The following is a 21,449-nucleotide window of genomic DNA, read 5'->3' on the forward strand; positions in this document are numbered from 1 at the left end:
AAATGTTTCAACAAGTATCGTCTTTCTTAACTATTTCAAAATTGAGTCAGTCTGGCCTTCCTCTCTCCCCCTCCCCACCACTCCTTTCCTCTGCAATCACGCTCCTTGTCTCTTTTGTTCTCGCTGTCCTTCCCACAAGCACCGGCACACACAGCTGTAGCGCCTCTCTGTCGCGTCTCTTTTCTTCACTCCTGAATAGGGTGGCGCTTTTCATCCGAGAGGTGTCTTCCGGGGAGAGTCTCCACCTCGACACACCTAAGCCGTGCACGACGCACACACATGTGCCACACACATGTTTACTCGTACATGAGCACATACTAAGTGACCCAGCTGGAGGGAGAGAAAGCTTTTATTGACTCAATTGTTTTGGAGCTGTCATAGAAACAGTGAAGTAAATTACAGGGCTACTCAGGCTTTGAATCCCTGACTCTCCCTCCCTCTCTCTGATGTCACTGGGTTTTTTTTTTATGCCTTTTCACTCAAAGGCCCTAATTCACAAATGGCCCAGATACCACATTGTATTGGGAGAAGGAAGAAAAGCAGAAAGAGAGTCAGAGAGTCAGAGAAAAGAGTAACCTGATACAGCTAAAAGCAACAATTATTTGAATGAGTCACTCAGCAGTGAGGTTTGGGTTTTTTCCAGTGTTAATTCAGGAGATGGATAGAGCAACCGGTGGGTGGGGTGGGGGGTGGGGGTTTAGTGGGGTGTCATCCCATTTTGGAATACTGCACCTTTCGTACTCTCCCCAAGGTCGTGTGAGAGGAGGAATTTTTTTAAGGGAGGACAGACATGGGCTTGGATTGCAACCAGAGCGACTTCATCTCCTCATCCTAAATCCATCCTGCAGGACACGGTTCATCGAGCTAGACTTGCTGAGAGAAGCAAACCAACATCGAGTAACACCACTCTTCCAGAGATGGGGGGGTGATCTGATACTGACAAACTGGTAAATAGGGAACATATTTTTCGACATACAAACACAGAAACCCAAGCAATGGAAAGTCAAATACTATCGAGCCACAACTGGAGCGGATGTGCACATCCTTAAAAAAGAAAACAAAAATAATAACTACAATTCAAGGCTGCAAAGATACCATGCATGAAACCACGAGAGCACCAACTGGTCAGCTTGTGTTTTCATCTGTGTTTCCAGTGTGGGAGATTGTTTGCAGACAGAAAGAAGCAAGCGGAAGAAAAACTCTGAAATGTCCTTCTTTTTCCAGCATATTTTGTGAGCTATAGCAGCAATCTGCTGCCCACATACGCATACTAACTTTATTAGTTAGTCAGAACCAAAGCACTAAAACATGAATGTATTGAAAAACTAACAATGCCATTGCTGGTACGAGCCTTCTTTTCTTTGTTTCACAAAATATACAGAATCTCATGGAAACTATTCAGTTCATAAATCGAGTGATCGTCCAGTGATACCATACTCCAGCCATTCTGTATATCGTTTGCATAAACTGACATTACAGCCGACCTGCATCCTGTTTGGAAGGGCCTTCACAACATTTAGAGAAGAAAGCATGGAGCGAAGGTTCTTGTAAACATGCACCAAAGAAATGACAAAAAAAAGGTTCTGAACGAGACTGTTGGGGATGTGCAGTGTGGCCAAACTATGTAAACAGGGAGAATGCAAGTGTGTTTACGTGTACAGATGAGGGAACGCAAGGAAAATGCAGTTTCAAGATTCTCTGCTGATGTGGACGGACGTGTGTGAAGACAAACTTTACTGTGAGTCAGTGGTGATTTCAGATTCTTCAGCTTCTCGCCACAGTTGATCATCTGATTTCAGGTTACTTCAACCAAGAAACAATCAGATTGGATCAAACTTGTGTACCAGGATGGCCGAGTGGTTAAGGCGTTGGACTTAAGATCCAATGGACATATGTCCTCGTGGGTTCGAACCCCACTCCTGGTAGATTGTGTGAGGTGCTCAACTCTGCTATCATGCTGAGACATTTGAGTGAAATCTTTCAGAATTACAATTCAACCCAGGTATATATAAAAAGGAACACATGCACATATAAAAAATGTAACATATCCATCTGTGCTGCTTGCAGAAACATGAAAGATTCCATACATTCCAGGCTGGTATATTAATGCTGCACTGGTTTAGTCTGTGTGAGAGTAAGACAGCATACAGATAGTGAACCTGCATGTGCGTCTGTTTTATATTTTATGATTTTGCAAGGTGATAACGGGAAACGTTATTAAGCCATTTAATTTATTTAACTATTTACAGCAATTGCTTTCGTGAGTGAGAACCAGTACTTCAGATGACTTATGTTAGAAAAACACTGATGCTTATTGCAGGTTAAAAACTTCAGAATGGTTTTCTCCGCTTTCCTCCCCCAGTCCAAAAACATTCAGAGATTAATTGAAAACTCTAAATTGACTGTAGGTGCGAGTGTGAGAGCGAATGTTGTTGTTTGTCTCTGTATACGACCTTGGGTTTCGTGAAAGGTGGTCTATAAATCAAAGTTATTATCATCATTATTATTATTATTATTATAATAATGTTGGCGCTGCAATATACCCCCCCGCATTTTTCCCTATGTCAGCTCTGGGATTGGCACCAGTGACCCACATGTGAAGGATAAAGCAGAAGACAATGAATAAATTAATGAATGAACCTCCAAACGTTGTTTCCTTGCATCCCACCATTTCTGTAAATGCCATGTTTTACACTGAGTTTCGTCTCCTGTTCCCTTATACACGCACAGAGATACACATATAGACACACAAACACACACACAGCGAGGGAGAGAGAGAAAAAATAATCAAACCCCTCAGAATCAATTAGCAGAGTGTAAAAGGGCCATTCAGTTACTTTTAGCACAAGGCGCCTCCTGAGGCAAACAATCAACCAGCAGACACAAATTAAAACTGAACAAGAGCGCTTGTCTTAAGTCTGATCTGCCTGATGTGCGTGCGTGTGCGATTTGTGTACATGTGTGCACACGTGTGTGTATGTGTGTGAATGTGTAACTGTATATTCCTGTTAGGTGAACGCTGCAGGGTTACAGCCCAATGAAGCTAGATAGTGGGCACAGATCGATGTGGCTGCTAATAACGAGACGTCTCCCTTCGTCTACTAGGCAAGAAATTTGTCTAAGACAAAGATTTTCATAGGAAAAAAAACAGGCTGGGTGTCACAGAATTTCTGTTTAAATCACACACACACACTGATATATGCACACCTGCCAGCTATTTTCAAAGTATCACAGGATTTCCTTATTCCCCTTTGACAACCCAGCCATGCCTGAAAATTCAAAAGCTTTCATGAATTTTAAATAAGCATTGGTTAAGGAATTTAGCGGCAACATCACGCTGAAAGTCATTTATATGCAAATGTGTAACAAGTGGCAATGCACAGAGGGACTGGAGAGTAATTAGCGCTCGCTCATTGACACGACTGGCCTGCTCCACAGATATACAGTCGACTGCCATTAATGAGTTACAAACCTGTATGATGCACATGCACCGCAAGCCGCAGCTTTAAAATATATGTATTATTTTTCCTTATTCTTGATTTCACAGGTACTCTCCTTAAATCCCACTGGAAGAGTTGTCAGATTTTGCCACTAGATGGCAGTAAAGATCTGGTCTTACCCACACACACACACACTCACACAAAAACATACTATGCTGGCAGGCATGCCAGAATGCATGGGGAGTGAACGTGATGAAAGACCACAGAAGAAAGCAGACAACCAGACTCAACCGCAGAGCACGTATAGGACAAAATTAGAGACAAACAGTCCAAGGCTTTTCTCTCTCACACACAGTATCTCGACACAACCACAATGTAAAAGCTCACAGCTCCAAAGGCTGAGCCGACATGTGCGTGTATAAATCTAAAAGCAGAGGATTTGTTTCACATCTATCGAGGCCCCGCGGAGATCACACGGGAGGCTGCGAGATGTTGCTCTTGTTCTTCTTTGAGCGGCAACACCTAACTTTTGCGGGGGGTGGGGGGTGGGGGCAAATAAAGTTGACCCTGCCTCCTGCGGTCCATATGAGTATCAGGGCTGGAGGCTGCTGATGAAGAGAGACAGGCGGGCTGGGGGAAGCAGAGTGCCATTAGATTTAACCTGGAGGGTTGAGAGGTTACACTGGGTAAGGGTTAGCTGCATGGAAGTTTTTCACTGGCAGCTTCCTGTCTCCAAGTCATTCATGGGCCCAGTGTATTAATTATTGCAGACAGATATTATTGATTCCATTTGCTGCATATGCTACAACCCTTTACTATTGTTCTAGGAGGTAAGGTAATGAGACACAACTCTAACACTGAAAGCTAGATATTCTGGTCATAAACATCATCGTAGTTTTTTTTCCCTTTTTTTTAGTAGAGTTTCATAAATTATGAGATATTACACTACATGTCATTTAGCAGACGCTTTTATCCAAAGCGACTTACAATGGAATTGAGTACATCAGCCAGGGGTGGATTCGAACTTGCGACCACGATGTCTTTCGCGTACAGGGTACCGGTCTTAACCACTGAGCCACTCCACCCCCCAGATATGCATTCATGTCTATGTCATTAATTGAATTCTTTAATTCTAGCGCTGCAAGGCACTGTGGCGTTTGGCGTGGTCGTCTCACAGGCGATTGAAATCAAAGTACGACCAGTATGTTTCTGTGTGCATGGGTTTTCTTCCTCACATGGTCCAAATACATGGACATTGGTGTTCACTGAAGCTTGTAAACCTTGGTGCAGGTGTGAATGGTTGTGAAGAGTTGACGACCTGTCCAGGTTGCTCAGCCTCTTGCCCTGCTGCACTGCTGGGATTGGCTCCAGCGCCCCCCTGTGACCCTGACATGAAAAGCGGCATTGGTGATGATGAACGGCTACGGCTGGATCTTCTCGGGTCAAAACCTGAACTGCAAATATGACACCAGTATTCACTCAGCATACAGCTAACCACGCTAACGTGCTTAACTAAGGACCAAAAACCCACCCTCACTAGCACTGCATTGTCTAACTACTGCCTCTTACAGTGACGAGCATGTCTGTGGACTTTTTCCGTATTTGCAAGTGACACAGGCTACACAGGGTTTTGAACATGCAGTATATAGCTGTGGTTAGTTACAGTGGCTCTCTTTCTGTGGAAACAGTCGAGCCACGCACGGCTAATGTTATGTTGCCTCGGCCAAAGCAACATTACATTGGTCAGTCAAACGGCAACTACAAAGCAACATCTTACAGTTTCCCTCAAACCTAATTATGTATTCAGTTGTGAAAACTAAAACCAACAATTTCACACTCTTAAATGTGCGCCCGGCCGCTAGTTCTACTTTGGATTCTTTGCCCTCTCCTATCCAATCCTGCTCTTGCACTTCTCTTTGTTCTGTGAAACAATGAATTTACAACATAATACCCGAAATAATGGATTGGCATTCTGAGGCATTCTCACCTATAGTAAATCATTACAATCTTTCATTGGTGTGTATTCCGCGTTATAAATCATCGTTGTTATCCTCACCCACATTTCCATTTTTCTTTTTTTTTTCCCTCCTCACTCCACCTTGCTGCTCAAATCACAGGGTTGGGGCCGAGCAGTGCAGGACAGAGGAGCACAGATCTACTGAGAGAGCTGATGATTGCCTGTGATTACAGTCTGCATCCTCCCCTCCCTCCAACACCATCCCCTCTGGGTCATGTGGCCAGGCCTGGCAGAAATAACGCTCTCCACGCTCTCAGAGTCATTAACTGGAGAGAGCCGGAGCGAAGAGGAGCTCACCGGGGGGAGGCACTGACACGTTTCCTTCACCTTGACATTGCCTGGAGGTTACACCACTCAGAGTGGTGAAATATGGTTCTGAGAGGTGAGAGTCGTGTGAATTAAGGGTGTGTGATACATAAAAGGTCTCCCAGTGTGAGGGCGTCTTATTCCCTCGGCTCTGGCTGTTCAACGTGCGCCATGCTGTTGGAATGTGTGTCGATGAGAGATGTGTGACAGAGTAGGTGTGTGTGTGTGTGTGTGTGTGTGTGTGTGTAGTTGAGTCATGTGTGTTTTGCCATTGTGTACACATGAATACATGTGGACAGTTGACAGAAAAGACACACACACACACACACCAGTTTGTCCCTAATCCCCTGTCCTGACACAGCTGACTGTTGTCTGTCTGATCAATCAGTCAGATCAGATATGGATGTGCAACATGTCTGTCCTCTGATGTTACAAAGTGACAACGACGGCCCATCTGCCAGCTGAGCTGATCACCAAAACGAGAACCTGACACCTCGACTGTTATTGGCTTTTTTTTTGCCGCCTGACTTTTAACCCATATGTCACTTTTCATGGGAAGCCGAACACCACGATGTGACCAAACTGCTACTCGGACTTAAAACATAAAAGTTAATAATACGCAAACATTTGCATGCACGTGGCATACCCCACGTCTGACTTAATCTGCACCCCGGCTCGGTGGTTGTTTTCACCGCACGTCAGTCAGAAATACTGGGGGGATGAGTGACAGCTGCCCGTGGCTCTTGTAAATGCGTCTGCTGCAGTAACGCTGCTCTGTCCTCACAGACGCCTGTGATCCTCCCACCCCTCTCCCCCGAGGGCGTTTAGGTCAGGTAACGCTGACCTGCCAGGACAGCGGTGGTCGCTGGTCCTGACGTGCACGTTTACCGTGCCTCGCTGGGGGAACGGTGCGTTAAAGCCGAGCCAGTCGCGTGTAATTAAAAGACAGATGAAGCTCTGCCGCTCTCGCTATAAAAGATCGCCTCAAGGACGAATCCGCTCTGCTCTCTGTCGAAGAAATTTATTAAGGAAAAATGTTCAATACCTTTATGCTTGGTTTGGATGGGGAAAGAAATCTCGCCCTGCAGGGTCCACAAAAAAAAAGAAAAGCAAGCTACTTTTGAGGTTGATGTGTGATTAATATAGATTCAAATGAGACTGATTAAAATATGATAGCATTTCACTGAAGATCAGAAGGAATTCAATTGAATGAAGGTTGGAATTTACCTTCATCTTCACAGGACCAGATAGTGCAGGGCTTTTGTCAAACAACTGCATGTTTTTATGTCAAAAAAGGGATCCAGAAAAGTCACGGCCTTTGTCAAAAGTGCACCGAGCAGCAAGAGGTAAAAGATAAAGTCTGTAGACTTTGAATTTTTTGCCAGTTCCTTCTTCTCTTTCATGTTGAACTGTGTCTGTGTAGGCTGCACAAACAGCTTGTCAGGACACCGTCCACATATCATCACTCAGTTTTTATTTCACCTCACCTCTGCTTATTGTCAGCATTTTTTTTATATAGCTTGGAATACATCTTAATCATTTTTCTCTTCACTTGACAATTGCTTTATGCCGCTCTGTGATGAATAGAGGATGCTTTTCACTCACACAAACTACGGGCACAGAATCTGGCAAAATTGGGATCCATGCATCTCGGCATGCTGCGCAAGTCCCCGCGCCAGTTAGCGAGTCTGTTTTAATCTTCGCTTGCCTGTGTCTCGAAATTAGTGATTCAGTTTCTCTCTGTGAGCGGCGGCGGCGGCGGCATGCTGTTTCATCTGCTGTATAACAGTATTCATGTCAGACCAGCGAAACAAGAGTTCAAAAATTCAATTCGCACCTCCTCTGACTGGCTGCTTTCTTGTCACAAATCAGATTATTTACACCCACGGTGAACAAGGCACGCTAACGTCAGAGTGATCAACACTTCACAGCAGTGGCTGGAAGAAATAGGGGAGGAATACACGAGCGTAAACTGCTGAGGAGCAAATTTACAGAGAAAAAAAAAAGAGGTGAGGGGTAAAATGCAGTTCATCACTGAACGAGTGCTGACTTTGGATGTCATTTTTTTTTTTTTGACAGTGCACTGGCAGTCATCTACATGAGCTATTTACTGTACGTCTTCAAGTGTGTCTCAGTATGAGGGGAGTTCACAGAGAAAGGGGAAAACAGTATATTAAATAACCAGGGGTAAACCTCAGTTAATGATGTGTCGTATCACTTGCAGATGCTGAGATTGTGCACTAGTTAAGTCCTGGTTCTGTTAGGAATGGTGACGGCTGTTGGGCTCCGTCAATGGACCGTAACACAGCTGATGGATATAAATACCAGGAAATTGCGCCAAACGTTCCTGGAAAACAAGACATCCTTCATTTTGAATGGTTCTGGGGGATATACTGAAATATGTGGTTCGAATAAATGTGGCGATTTATGTGAATGTGTGTAAAACTGGGGTAAAACACACACATTTAACAACATGTATTGGTGAAGTTGCATGTTGCAGCTGAAAAAACATTTCACACACAGTGGACCTTTAAAGGAATACTTCACCAGTTTGCATATAGCTTTGTATTACTAGAATAAGGGTAGTGTTTTTGAAAATTTGTGCTTCCCAACCTCAGTTTCCCATGAGTTGAGAAATACCTTCATTCTTTTCTTTGTTACGTGCGCACCAGTGACACTTGGTCCTGTTAGCGTAGCTTTTAGCAAAGATGGCGGACACTGTTTACATTCTGGGAATGAGGTCCTGTCCAATTCCGCACTTTTTAGACCCACTTGTACGGGGACGGGACCTCATTCCCAGAATGTAAACAGTGTCCGCCATCTTTGCTAACAGCTACGCTAACAGGACCAAGTGAAGATGTTTCTCGACTAAGGGGATACTGAGGTTGGGAAGCGCAATTTTTCAAAAACACTACCCCTCTTCTAGTAATACAAAGCTAAAGGCAAATCGGTGAAGTATTCCTTTAAGTCCATCAGTGGTGGTTGTTTCTGAAATGGCCTTTCCCCACAGGAGCCTTCAGTAGATAAAATAAGAACTTATAAACGACAGTTTCATGAGTTGCTAACGGTTTTGCATTTGTCAAGAGCAACTCGAAAGGTATCAATGCACGGATGTGTAATCAATGTATATTTATGAGCGTCATGCGATAGCCATTTAAAAATAATCAATAGTTACCGCCTCACTGATAACCAAGGCTGCATGTTTATTATGGCAGCTTAGCCGTGCCCTTGAGGATCTATTGGGAGGTTTTTGTCCTTACACATCACTGTGTACACACACACACACACACACAGACTTGTGTATGTGTATATGCACTTTTACCCATTGACACACACAGACACTGTGATAGCCCCGCCGGGTCAGGGACCCCATTACCGTGACAGGTTCCAATCTTGTTCAATTCTAACCAGCGTGGGCCCACAGACAAAGCCCTGGCATGAGGTTACAATCAAAAAAAACACACACACACGCAGGCATTAAAAAATTCAGGTCTTTTTCAGAGAGAAGATGGGAAAAAGCTGGGCAGAGATTTGAGATGTATGAGTGTGAACAGGGTGTGCTCGCAGTTTGTGATATTACAGTGCTAGCATGTGCTGGCAGGATGAAACCGGGTATCATCATCTTTACACACACACACACACACACACTTATTGCAGGGGTGTATTTCCCTCATGTTCACACGGACATGACGTGCATTTGCTCATCATTCACTCATGTACGACATGTACATCTAAACCCAAGCACCTACGGGAGATTTGAGGACTGACATGTTACATATACTGCTCCTTCCACCACCTTCATCCTAACACCAACTGAGACAATATCTTTGGGAGGAAAGCTAAAGAAGAGAGAGACTGCATGAGTCGTTTCCATGACAGTCCATGTTGGTTTTCTTGCAGGAAAAGGACTACAACTCCATATTTTTTTGTGTGTACAAACTGTGTTATTCTCATCACTGCAAACGATGATTTTCCCATTTTTTAAGCAGTCAGTCAGCACTGGTTTCTTTTAAATGAACATGACAGGCAGTCTTTTCCTAATTGTAATCGTGTGGTTTTGGTTCCCCAAAAGTTCCAATTAGTATGTTTATGAGTCTTTTGGAAAAGGACTGACACATGACTGAATTTGTCGTTGAAGTATGAGGACATGTAGGTCAAAAAAAAACACTGCATTGTAATAGTCTCATTTCACACACTGCTTTTTAAAAGGCTTGAGTCCTGGCTGGCAGCTATCTGCTTTGTGAAATATGGTCAGCCATCCTTTTACTCCCTTGTTCCATCTCAGTTCCCCATGGCTGACTTAAATTACAGATAGGGGGGATAATAGAAGAGCAGTGGGGGGGGTTGCAACCTGCAAGGAAAAAGGGGGAAATAACAGTGACCAGCACTCGTTGGTGGGATTAGGATTCACCTTTTAATGGTGAGCCAGTGTTGGCACAGTGCCCCCCACCACTGCACACAAAGATTTGTCAAAAAAATGATTGATCGCCATGTCCTCAAACAAGATGAAACCAAGATTGAAGGCCCAGGCTGTGCACATCATCCGAGCAGGAGATAGCTCACCGACAGGGTGAACAATGGGATCCTGTCAGTGACGAGACCTTTTACTTGACATTATTCAAATACAACGAGACATAATAAGTGAGGTTGAAATAATTATTACACAAAATAACCCCTCTGTTTGTGCGATACCCGCTAGAATTCCAGGGTGGTCTTCTCCCGTGGTTTCTCAAGGTTAATTGATGAGAAATAATGGCTCGCGGAGCCGCAGGTTGCGCCGTGTTTGTTGGTGGAATGTTTCGTAACCAGCCCCGGAGTAACCCAGTGGCCCAGAAATTCCATTTAATAAAGATTAGCTCCTTTTCTCGTAGACCTCATTTTCTTTCTTAATTAAAAGATGAAGATAAAAAAAAATTGGTGGGCTGCAAGTATCAGGGAAATATCCTCAGGACGTCTTAGACGAAAGACAGCTCAGTGCCCACATGAAAGGCTGAGACTAATGCATATTTAATGTCAATGGGAAACAGCTTAGATCAGTTCCTCTACCAGGAGCAGTGAGAAAAGTCAAAATAACGTTACGAAAACCCTCTGCTCCTCGGGCTGAATGAATATGTAGAGCCCCATTGTGTATAAGCAGGCCTAGCCCACACGTGTGTGTGTGTGCTTTTGTGTAAGAGTGTGTTTATCTGCAGGGGTCAGGTGGGCTTCACTAAGCATGATCATACTGTAGGACTTACATTTCCTGTGCAAAGGCGGAGTAACAGCAGGGAAGCACACAGAGCCTTTATGTTATAGATTTCTGAGGCAGACTGCTGCCATATTTATCCTTCACTGTCAATGAAAGATTAACCTCTGGTTATTTTTTTACTTTTTATACAATAGAAAATCAGAGGGTATACTGTATGTACGATTTCCTTTCATTCGAGTAAAGCCACAGTTAAATGTGAGTTGAAATCACTAAAGCCTGTTGGGGCCAATGGCGAAAACTCAGCATAAGCTCACTTAGATGCCAAAATCATGGCTGTCACTGCAATGTCAATTACCGCAGGATCGTTTTAATTGATATAGCAGATTACAGAGATAGAGTAAGTATGTATATCATGCTGTAGTTGCAATGCAAGGGATGGAGATGGAGGTGGATTAAATGAGTCGACATTAAGTTAGATGCTGCTTTTTTATGTACATAAACTCTAGAGGACGCGCGCTCATGCCCTGACTTACCCTCAGGTGTATTGAGAAATGCGGTTTCACACTCAGATACAGGTCCAGCTTTTAAGGCCACCGTAGAAATATTTATAAGGGAAAAAAAGTAACACCTAAAGCTCACTTTCCAAAGTGGTCACATTTCCCACAGTGACATTTTACATATTTATCTCCCCCATACATAAATGTAGAATGACGACAGCAGTCCTCCATCCTTCGTTTGGCCCATATAAAAGCATCACACACGTAACAGCTGACAGCATCCAAGAGGGTTGAGTAGGATTTTTAAGTCAAATCAAGCAACTCGTGCTTTACAGCTTCATCCGGCCGTTTGGCAAATTTAACAGCTGAATATAAAACATACACTCCTTCCATCTTTTTTCTATCTTCACACTCTGCCTTGATCTGTCTGCTCCTTCTGATTTTTTATTCTAAGCCGGTCCCATCCTCCATTTCTCTGTCCCTTAATCCCACTCTCTCTCTGACTCCGTACAGATAGGTTGCTATGACACCCGGGTTTGAGAATCCATAGAATGGAGGCTGGGCATATATGAGAAAAAAAAAAAAAGTCATGGAATTCAATGCATTATGGGATTCTCATTCCATATGATAACATAAGACGCAATTCTATCTTTAATTTATTTTTGTATTTTCCTCCTTCTATATCCATTAAATACTTTATGGTAAATAGAGCGTGAAGCTCCTCCAAAAAAGCACAGACAAAACACTCATATCATGGTATACATGTACGACCCTGCTGTGTCTGTGCAGGTGCCTAATACTGCAGGAACTAGGGTGACACTGTCCTCATTGTTTTCCTATAGAGTGGTTACCAGCACCAGCCATAGAGACAAAGGTTAAACTAAGAGTGACCTTGTTTTCATTGCAGGCAGAAAACAAATGAGTGATCATGATCATGAATCATGATACTCTCCAAAATCACTGGATCGGATATATATCGGAAAAAATAGAAATTCAAATCTAATATGATCATAACTCCTAAATATAAGAATGCCAACACTATCACGCGACACGGCAAATATGTATTTGGTATCAATATCGGCAGATATTCACTGAAACAATCTAAAGCTGTGCGCTTCACAACACATGAAGCCCTCATGAAAGGAGCCCTTCTCCCCTTTCCTTGGATTTAACAATTAGGTGACAGCACTAATCACTGGGCCCTCATTCTTCTCCACATAATGTAGGTTTGACGCAGGAGCACGATGATGTGCACAGGAAGCAGATGGATTCTTGCGTAGATATCCAAGGTCATGGTGCACCAGCAGCAGAGCATGGGACCTCCTCCAGCAGGTGGCTCTCCTCTCTCCCGGGGGCAGCTCGCTATAAAACATGGAGGAACATCTGGTGTGTCGGTGTCGGTGCGTGTGTGTGTGTGTGTGTGTGTGTGAGGAAGTGACACAAAAACACGCAGAAACACAGCTGTATTTGCTGGACGTGAGTTCCACTCTCCCAGAGCGACTGTCGGGCCTCTTTCAGCTCCCTGAGAGAACCGCTGATTCAATTCCGAGAGCACAAAGTGTCACGCAGAAAGAATAAAAAAAACGCGATGAAACTCTGCAAACTGCTGTGCAAACAGCCCGCCCTTCATTAGATTAAGGGGCGAGAGAACAACTGCAGCTTCACTCACTCTGTGGAGGCAACTGCCTTTGGCTTTTTGAACGATGAAAGACAATTAGAGGGTCTAAAGACACTTGGAGAGTCTCCCTGGAGCTGAAGAGCTCTGTATAAAACTAACTCATACACATTGCATAACCCACACATTCGTCTCAGTAATAAGACAAACTCTACAGAAGCGTTTCTAACAGACACACCCCGCACTAACCCGCCGTCTATATGTCTATACAACCGGTCCACAGTGGAGATAAACCAGTGTCCCGCGCTGTATACATCTGCATTCACCAGAGGTTTGGAGGATTATATCGAGACTCAATTCCCTCCTCAACCCCATGGTAATTATTCAAAAATAGAAACTCGTTAACGCGGTGAATATTATGACCTCATTTCAGTGCGATTGGAGGTTAGAATTGGGATGAATTGAACACTGGAATTCTGAAGAAGGTCTGATGTATTCAAATGAACCCAAAAAAAAAAAAGATTTAAACCTACCTAAAGCAGGGGTGTCAAACGTATGGCCCGCGGGCCAGAACCAGCCCACCAGAGGTTCCAATCTGGCCCCCAAATGTATACTACACAAACTACTATATTTTTCAGTTCCAGAAACCTGTGACTAAATGTGTTGTGCCTTTGCAGATCCACTGTGATCTGTACGTTGTAATGCACATGTGTACATATGTTAACTTAGGCATAATAGTGCTGAAATTGCACTTATTTTCTCATAATCTCAGGTTTATTATACGTTTTGTAAAAATATACTTCATTAAGTGTAAAAACAAAGGGTTGTTATTGTTTATAGGTTATTATGCTATTATTTTACTGGTCCACTAGAGGTCAATTTGTTCTGTATGAGAAAAGATTCCCAGTTACCAGTGTAGTAATCTAAATAAAAGCCAAGCACCAATAACACTTTAAAATCTGAGCAAATATTTGCTCAGATGTGTAACGTGTGTGCACCGACAACAGACACACACCGTGTTCATAGGTGTAACTGCAGAAAGAGAACAGTGACTGTGAGTGCACTATAGACACTGTCTGTGTGTGTGTGTAATAATGAGAGTGCAGGCAGTAATGAGGCAGTGTGAAGCTGGTTCCGCTGCACACTGCAGAGCCACGCTGAGTACACCATATTGATCTGCTCCACCACAGGGAGGACTGGAGCAAGATAATGATGACTATCTGTGATCTTTCATTCTTTGCCCTCTGTATCTTTCGTTTCTGCCCGCCTCTGTCTCTTTTTGTAAAAAAAAAAAGAAATCTTAATCCAATTTAATGGGAAAAGTTGTCACATTCATTCTTTTCTTGCTTAAAGTCTTTATCACGATCACCTGGAGTCACGGGGTGATGTGTTTTTACATTTTACGCATCACTCTACGTATAAAAAATATATTTCTCAGTGGACAGGATTGTATTTTTTTACAGATATCATCCTGTGTTTGGTTCACAGCAGCAGCAGCAGCAGCATTGACACAACACCGACGTGTGACGTCAGTTCTCAGAAGGTTCACGCCTTCAAAACAGCAGCCAGCGGGGAGGCTAGTCAAAGTCCCAACAGCAGCCAGCTAGCAACGAAACAGCAAAGTGTATATTATTTTGTTTCTTTCTCTCAGACACTTTCAATATTACACTTGTGAATACTTTGAACTCAGAGCAGGAACATGGTTAGCAAAAAAAAAAACAAAGAAGAGAAAAGCAATTGGACACAAATGGAGAGTCCAAAAATGTAATTCTGACAAAATAAAAGCACAGGATTTTTCTTAACTAACTTTATGAGGCGTTCTGCCTCTGATCTCATAGTGGATGCTGAATACTAGTAACACCCATAAATCGTTGACCCATGGACCATGATGAAAGCAAGAACAGCTCAAGACAGCTGAAGGTAAGAAATCCATTCATAGATTGATCGATCACACGCTGTTCAATAAGCCAATTTAGAGTGAAAACTCCAGCAATACTGGGTCCAAAAAGGCGTTTTAATAATGGAACACAGGCCACCACGACTCGAGACCAAAGGTCCCGTTAATCCCGTCACTCTCTTTTGAAGCGACATCACTCAATCAGACATGGCACCATGAATAACACCCGCCATCAGCGTGATGAGGGACCAGCACTGGACATTTGTCTCAGGCCTGTTGACACCCTCGTCCCGCTACGCCACGTCGCCGTCACACGCGACCGCCGTTCTAATGCCTGCGTCGTGTCCACTTCTCGCTCGGCTGCAGCCGTCACTAATTGCCGGCAATAAATTAAGACTGGGTGAATAACGGGGAATTATTGTATAACTGGGGTTGTTTGACGTGGCAGTAAAGTTGATGATTGCTGAATGTGTGGTTGGCGGAGCGCTAATTATAAAATCATCTGTTACGAGTATCATGTCCCAGGCTATTAAATCGGCTACAGGGAGGTGATTGTTGGAATATTTCATCTTCAGAGTAATGAGGAGAAGAACAGGAAGGAGTACGCCAACAAGGAATTAAAAAGATGATGATTAGTAAACGAAGAGAAGACTAACACCAAAACTAACACCAAGTGATGTTATTGCTCCTTACACGCAGCAATAACATCACTTTCCTTCATTTCCTCTTGCATGGCTTTTTTTTCCCCCACACTTCCCCTTTTAAAAACACATCATTCGAAAACAGAGGCAGTGCAGCGGTCAGACGCAGAGTTACTTGTTAAATCTTTACTGTGCGGCGATGTGAAAAGTCATGAAAGAAAAGCTCCTTTCTTTCTCAAAATGTCCTCGAGTGGAGCTGTAAAAAATTAGTGTAAGTAGAGGCGATGATGACCAATCCAGACGCACAGTGTGGGTCAGCACCACTAAACGTCTTCACGTCCAAGACACACAACCTCACTCCCATCTGCTGCTGAAGTATTCAAGGCTTTCTCTTCCCCCCCATTCAGGATAAAATAAATATACTGGAGTCTGGCGCACTCAGATTCCACAGTATTTCATACAGAGGCCTTCTTGTCCATTTTTACTGTAACCTGATAAATTGTTAGTAGCCAATGTTAAAGGGTTAGTGCACCAGAATGAAAGTCCTTTATGACTTTCTACAACTACATCAATGAACAGAGAGATAAAAAAAAAAGGGGCTACGTTAATCCACATTTAATAGAGTAAACGTGTGCTAAAATAAGCTCACTGGGATGCTGACGCAAAAGTGGTATCAAATGCCTCGTACGCAGGAAGCATATTTCTGTAAATGGTTTTAAACGGTGGAAGCAAACTTCAATTATTCTACATGGAGGGTGATTTATTTATTTTTTTCCAGAGAATGGCTCTAGTTGTTGGGAAATGAAAAAGTGTGATGGAAGTGGATGGAACGGGTGACGCAAAAAGCCCAAAGACTCTACCCAGGTTAACCTGGGCCATTATTCTCATCCCCACCACACAATTAAAAGCTTATCCTCCGACTTAACCATGCAGCAAGTGCGGTATCTGAGAGCACTTGGGCAGAAAATGGCAAATTAGAAGTGAACATTCTTATGCAAATATATAAATAATCTACCTGGCGTGTGTGTACTCGTGTGTGAGGGAATGTGAAGTGTACACGTGAATGAAACGGCGTGTGTAACGTCTGCCTGTCCTTAGGGAGCAGAGCCATGTTATTGCAGGAAGTAATATCATGAGGAAATGGAATATTCATGAGTCCCCCCCCTTAAAACAAAGCTCTCAAACGGCCGTCCACACAGATCTAAAAGTGGACTGGCATTTAATAAAACTGAAACACTGCATATGAATAAACATTAAGTACGGTATGAATGTCACTGAGGAGTTCCATTTTCAAATGAGACGTCTGCCATTTAGAGGAGGAGGAGGAAAAAAGAAAAAAGGTGCTGGAATGAAAAGTTAAAGCTCTCGTCGCGTGTCGTTTGTTTACCGTCCTCAGCCGAATTAAAGTTATCCCCAAAAATAACTGCGCGCCGCTTTTAAAATGAAACTCCCAAGATAGTCATCTGGTGGGGAAAAAAATGAATCATCGGCTGTGTGAAAACACGAGGACCCAGCAAAAACTAAATATAATACAGTTGTAGTGTTTAGGGAGCAGGAAGAAGTGTTAGCCTTGGAGCCACACAGAGACACAGAAAAACGGATACAATGGCTATTCACCAAAGACAGATCCTCAAGACCATCCATGTTCTTTTTCCTCTCTTTCCTTCACTGTAATTTAGTGTCTCTCTCTCTCTCTCACACACACACACACACACACACACAAACCAAAAAACCTCAGCAATTACCCGTGAAATAACCTCCTTGATTGATATCTCAATTACGCTTATGCCATTGTTGTGTGTTATCTTGTCTCACACACACTCCTCCTGTCCCCCATTCTCAACAGCTCAACGGATGCTCGACAGAGGAATGAGGAGGAATGAGGTGACCTTGTTGGGTTTTTTTTTTTTTTTTGTTTCCTTGTGCAGAGCTTCTTTCCGTTGGCCCTTTGTCTCGCCGGTAACTTTGCGTCCCTGTGATAGCTTATCGATTTAGCACCCTTATTTGCTTAACTATGTGATGAGTTAGAAGGAGAAGGCTCGTGAAATTAAGAAAAGTTCCAGGGAGTCAATTGTTCCTCGATATTCAGCAGAAACATCCTTCTCGCGTTTTAAAAAAAACACGACGCGCAACAAAATTATGCTCACCGAATCAGACAAGGACGCCATCGCTCAGTGTTAGAGCCAATGTCAGGCGAGAACAAAGGGATAACAACACTTAGAGAGAAAGAGAGAGAGAGAGAGAGAAGGTTTTTTTCCTTACCTGAACACAAGGAGGAGCCATCACGGTCACGGAGATAAAACATGGGAGGAAGAGAAAAACAGTCGTGTTTTAGTACAAATACACATGTCACAATTAACCAATCAATACCAAAGCATCAACAATTAACTCTAATTTTGATGGTGAGGGATAGTGGATACTGGGAAGTCTGAGGATGTGCAGTTTGAGCAAGGACAAACACTTTTATGGTTGGACGCAGTGTGAGTCAACATGAAACATCTAATGAGGTATTACGGTCTATAGTTTGACAGAATAATGTATATGTCACTGAATCTTTGGTAACACAATGACACATCACGAAAAAAAGAATTACATTCTTTATACACTGTGCAGAGTGGAGACATTTTCTCAGTTACAGCTTCATTTAATTGCCTCAATCTTTTTGGTGCCACTCTTTGAGCTGTCCAAGCTGTGCAAGACTGATTACCAGGAGACATTTGACAACATGACATACTCAGTTATGACTCTTTGTTCAGTGGAATCTTCTCCGCAGCCTGCTGACTGGAGGACAGAAGTCTATTCAGAATCACGATTGGAAACAATCATGTTCATTTACTCCAAGATCTTTTAGATCTGAGCAGTTACTCGTCCACCTGCATTAAAATAAACAATAATCTTCTCGTGTATGCAACATGGTGAATGTGTTAAGCATTTTTATTTAACTGTAGGAGACAAGGTGCTTGTGTTTCTCCTGTGTCCATTGTTACTAAGCAACCAGAACCTGGGAGCTGCTGAGATCACTGAGATTACTGCAGCTTTACTGACTTAGAAAAAGAAATATTCTAGTTTTGATTTGAATAAAAATCCACCTTAATTGTGCGGAAGATTTAAATCCACTGTAGCCGAGCCAATGTACATTATTAATGTCCGTGAATGTCTCACTGGATTGAACCAAACAGTCATTTATTGTTCATTTAGGCAGCGTTTTTACAGCTCTGCCACTGCTCTCATATAAAAGGACTGAGTGGTAGCGAGAGCCCACACTTCGCCTACACACCGACACACGTTTCTCCTGAAACAGCCTTTAAATAACGGCCGTGCTGCTCAAATACTCATCATGCGCCGACAGAAACAGAACAGAAACTAATATTACCACCTCTTATTCTGCTGTTAAATGTAAATTTCCTTCAGCACCGGTGCCCCCGAGGCCCAAATGGCTGTCAATAAATTATCTGGCATTAACATAAACCTCAAGCCACGGGGTCAACTGTTTAGTCTCGTCTCTCCAAGCAGGACTCTCAAACCTGTCAGAGTGTGAGCTATGCTTTATGGTCTAAACCCCTCCCCCTCTCCAAAACCTGCGCCACACACAGCGATGCGCACACACACACAAACACACACAAACACACACTTGATGCGACGGCCTGTCATTATAATAATATTCCTATTTAAATGCATGGACTGCCATTTTGCTAAAGTGAAGTGGGGCTTTCGCAGTCAGTGGACAGATGTGCAGATACATTTCTTTTCTCTATGGAGTCCATAGGTCACCGTGGTGATGGTCTTGGGGAGGCTTTTCGTGGGGTAATTCAATACACACACACACACGGAACACATTAATAGCACAAATACGTATGTGGACGGTAATTATTCAAAAGCAGTGGAATTCTAAGTATAAAACGGAAGATTATGTTCCTGAAATGCGACATAACATCTGTCCATCTATCTCTCGCCGTTCATCCCTCCATCTCTCTGCGCATCTTTCTTTTTGTGTATAATCCATTAATCCAATTAGTTTCAGGATTCAACTCCAATAAAAGCTCCCATTCCTGATTCTAATAATGATCATTTATTAGATCAAATCAAAGCATAAACTCAATCAAATCAAAGTAAAGGTCAAAAGTCGTGTATATTTATCTTCACAATGTTTGGAATAATGGTGCCATAAACTATTGTTTGCGCCTGTGAGTGCATTGTTGTCGGACAATAGAAAGAATCCCATTTTCCCCAGGTTTCCACTGAGCGTCTGTGTTGTCTCTCCACGGGCGACTGCACACCGTCCTGCTTTAGAAGCAGGAAGCAGGAAACCGAAGCACCAAAAGGAAATTTTTACCTCCATATCTGTGGCGGCATTCTGTCACTCCTAACTGTGTGAGGATGTTCAATCAGCGGATTATTGTGTGGGTGAGGGGGAGGAGAACAACAACAACAAACAAAAAAAAAAGCTAGAGTGAGTCACAGCAGGCACTGAGAGGCTTTGAACCAAATGTGCAAAATGCTTGATTCGTGTAGAACAGAGAAAATCAACAGCTGATCTATTTTATCTACATTCCGCGATAGATAATGCTCAAGGAGCTCACGCTGTGAATGTCACGTAAAATATCTATAACATACCTTGTGTCAAAACAACACAACCCACCAGGAAATGGCCCACAGCGTGTGCAATTCTGCCAGGATGACACCGCTGGGCATCTCTCACCTTTGCCCTCCATGTGTGACACTCCACTGCAAAACATATGGCGGCGCCAGCAGACGCAGTGTTTGTGTTCGGCAGGGAAAAGGGCAACGCCAAGCTGCGTCTGACCACGGCCCAGCCTGAGGTCACGGCGACTGGTGGCTGGCGACTTGCAGGATGACACTGTGTGGAAGTGCTGCTGTTCCTGACACTGGGGAACACTGTCAGAGTGACCTTCACACCTCAGCACACTGGGACAAGTGCTGCACCTCAGATAGTGTGGAAAACAAAAATACATACTCAGCATTGTAATGTATTAAAGTACAAATACTGTACTTTGTTAGACATATTTATAGCAACTTTTACTCTACTGCATTTCCTCTAACTGTCTTTGTTACTTGTTACTACCAAATAAAATCAGAAGAGTTGGTAATGGTCTGTATTTATATAGTGCTTTTCTAGTCTCGATGAGCTGCTTTACACTAGAGTGTTGCCATTCACACATGTTTCATACACATTCACGCACTTCAACATGGGGTTAAGTGTCTTGCTCAAGGACACATATAGACCAGCAGAGCCAGGAATTTAACCCACAGCCTTCCAGTTGACCGATAACTCACCCTACCATTGAGCTACCATGGCTCAATCCTAACTCTCACTTTTTAGTACATTTTATATCAGAAAATGACATTTGATACTTCAATACAGTAAATGTCATGTACTTTAAGACTTTTACTTAAGTAATATTATAAAAAATTGACTTCAACTTCTACCAAAGTCTTTTTGGGAAGACACAAGTATGTATTTTAGGTACTGTACATACTGTAAGTACTGTTGTAGTTTTGTGGTCCTTAACAGTTCAATTCAAAGATCCCATATTATATAAAGAAATGCTCTCGCCTTAAACTCACACACCAAGCATTTGGTGCATTTCAGCAACTTCTCCAGTGTCTCTCTGGAGCTCTAACTCCAGGAGGAGGAGGAGAAATAAATATAAAGCCGTGATTCGGTACTTAAAGGCACATAAAAACTTCCAACTTTAAACAGCATAAAAGTGTAAATTTGGAGAAAGCTGCAACACTTTTCATTGAGAAAAAAAACAAACCCTAAAATGTTGAACAAGTTTGAACACCACTTTGCCTGAAGGTTGCTGTAGCTCGAAAAGTCAATATT

The 21,449-nt window shown here is 43.0% G+C and overlaps 1 protein-coding gene and 1 non-coding gene across 2 annotated transcripts in view; one reads left to right on the top strand and one right to left on the bottom strand.

Moving 5' to 3' along the window:
- Nucleotides 1-21,449, bottom strand: part of sash1a (SAM and SH3 domain containing 1a) — a 139,057-nt gene that overhangs the window by 53,356 nt on the left and 64,252 nt on the right. The window lies entirely within an intron of this gene.
- On the top strand, nucleotides 1,843-1,925 carry trnal-uaa. The gene has a single exon. It is a non-coding gene; the product is annotated as a tRNA-Leu (tRNA).

The sequence above is a fragment of the Solea senegalensis genome, linkage group LG17 (assembly GCF_019176455.1).
Source record: "Solea senegalensis isolate Sse05_10M linkage group LG17, IFAPA_SoseM_1, whole genome shotgun sequence".
Lineage (NCBI taxonomy): Eukaryota > Metazoa > Chordata > Actinopteri > Pleuronectiformes > Soleidae > Solea > Solea senegalensis.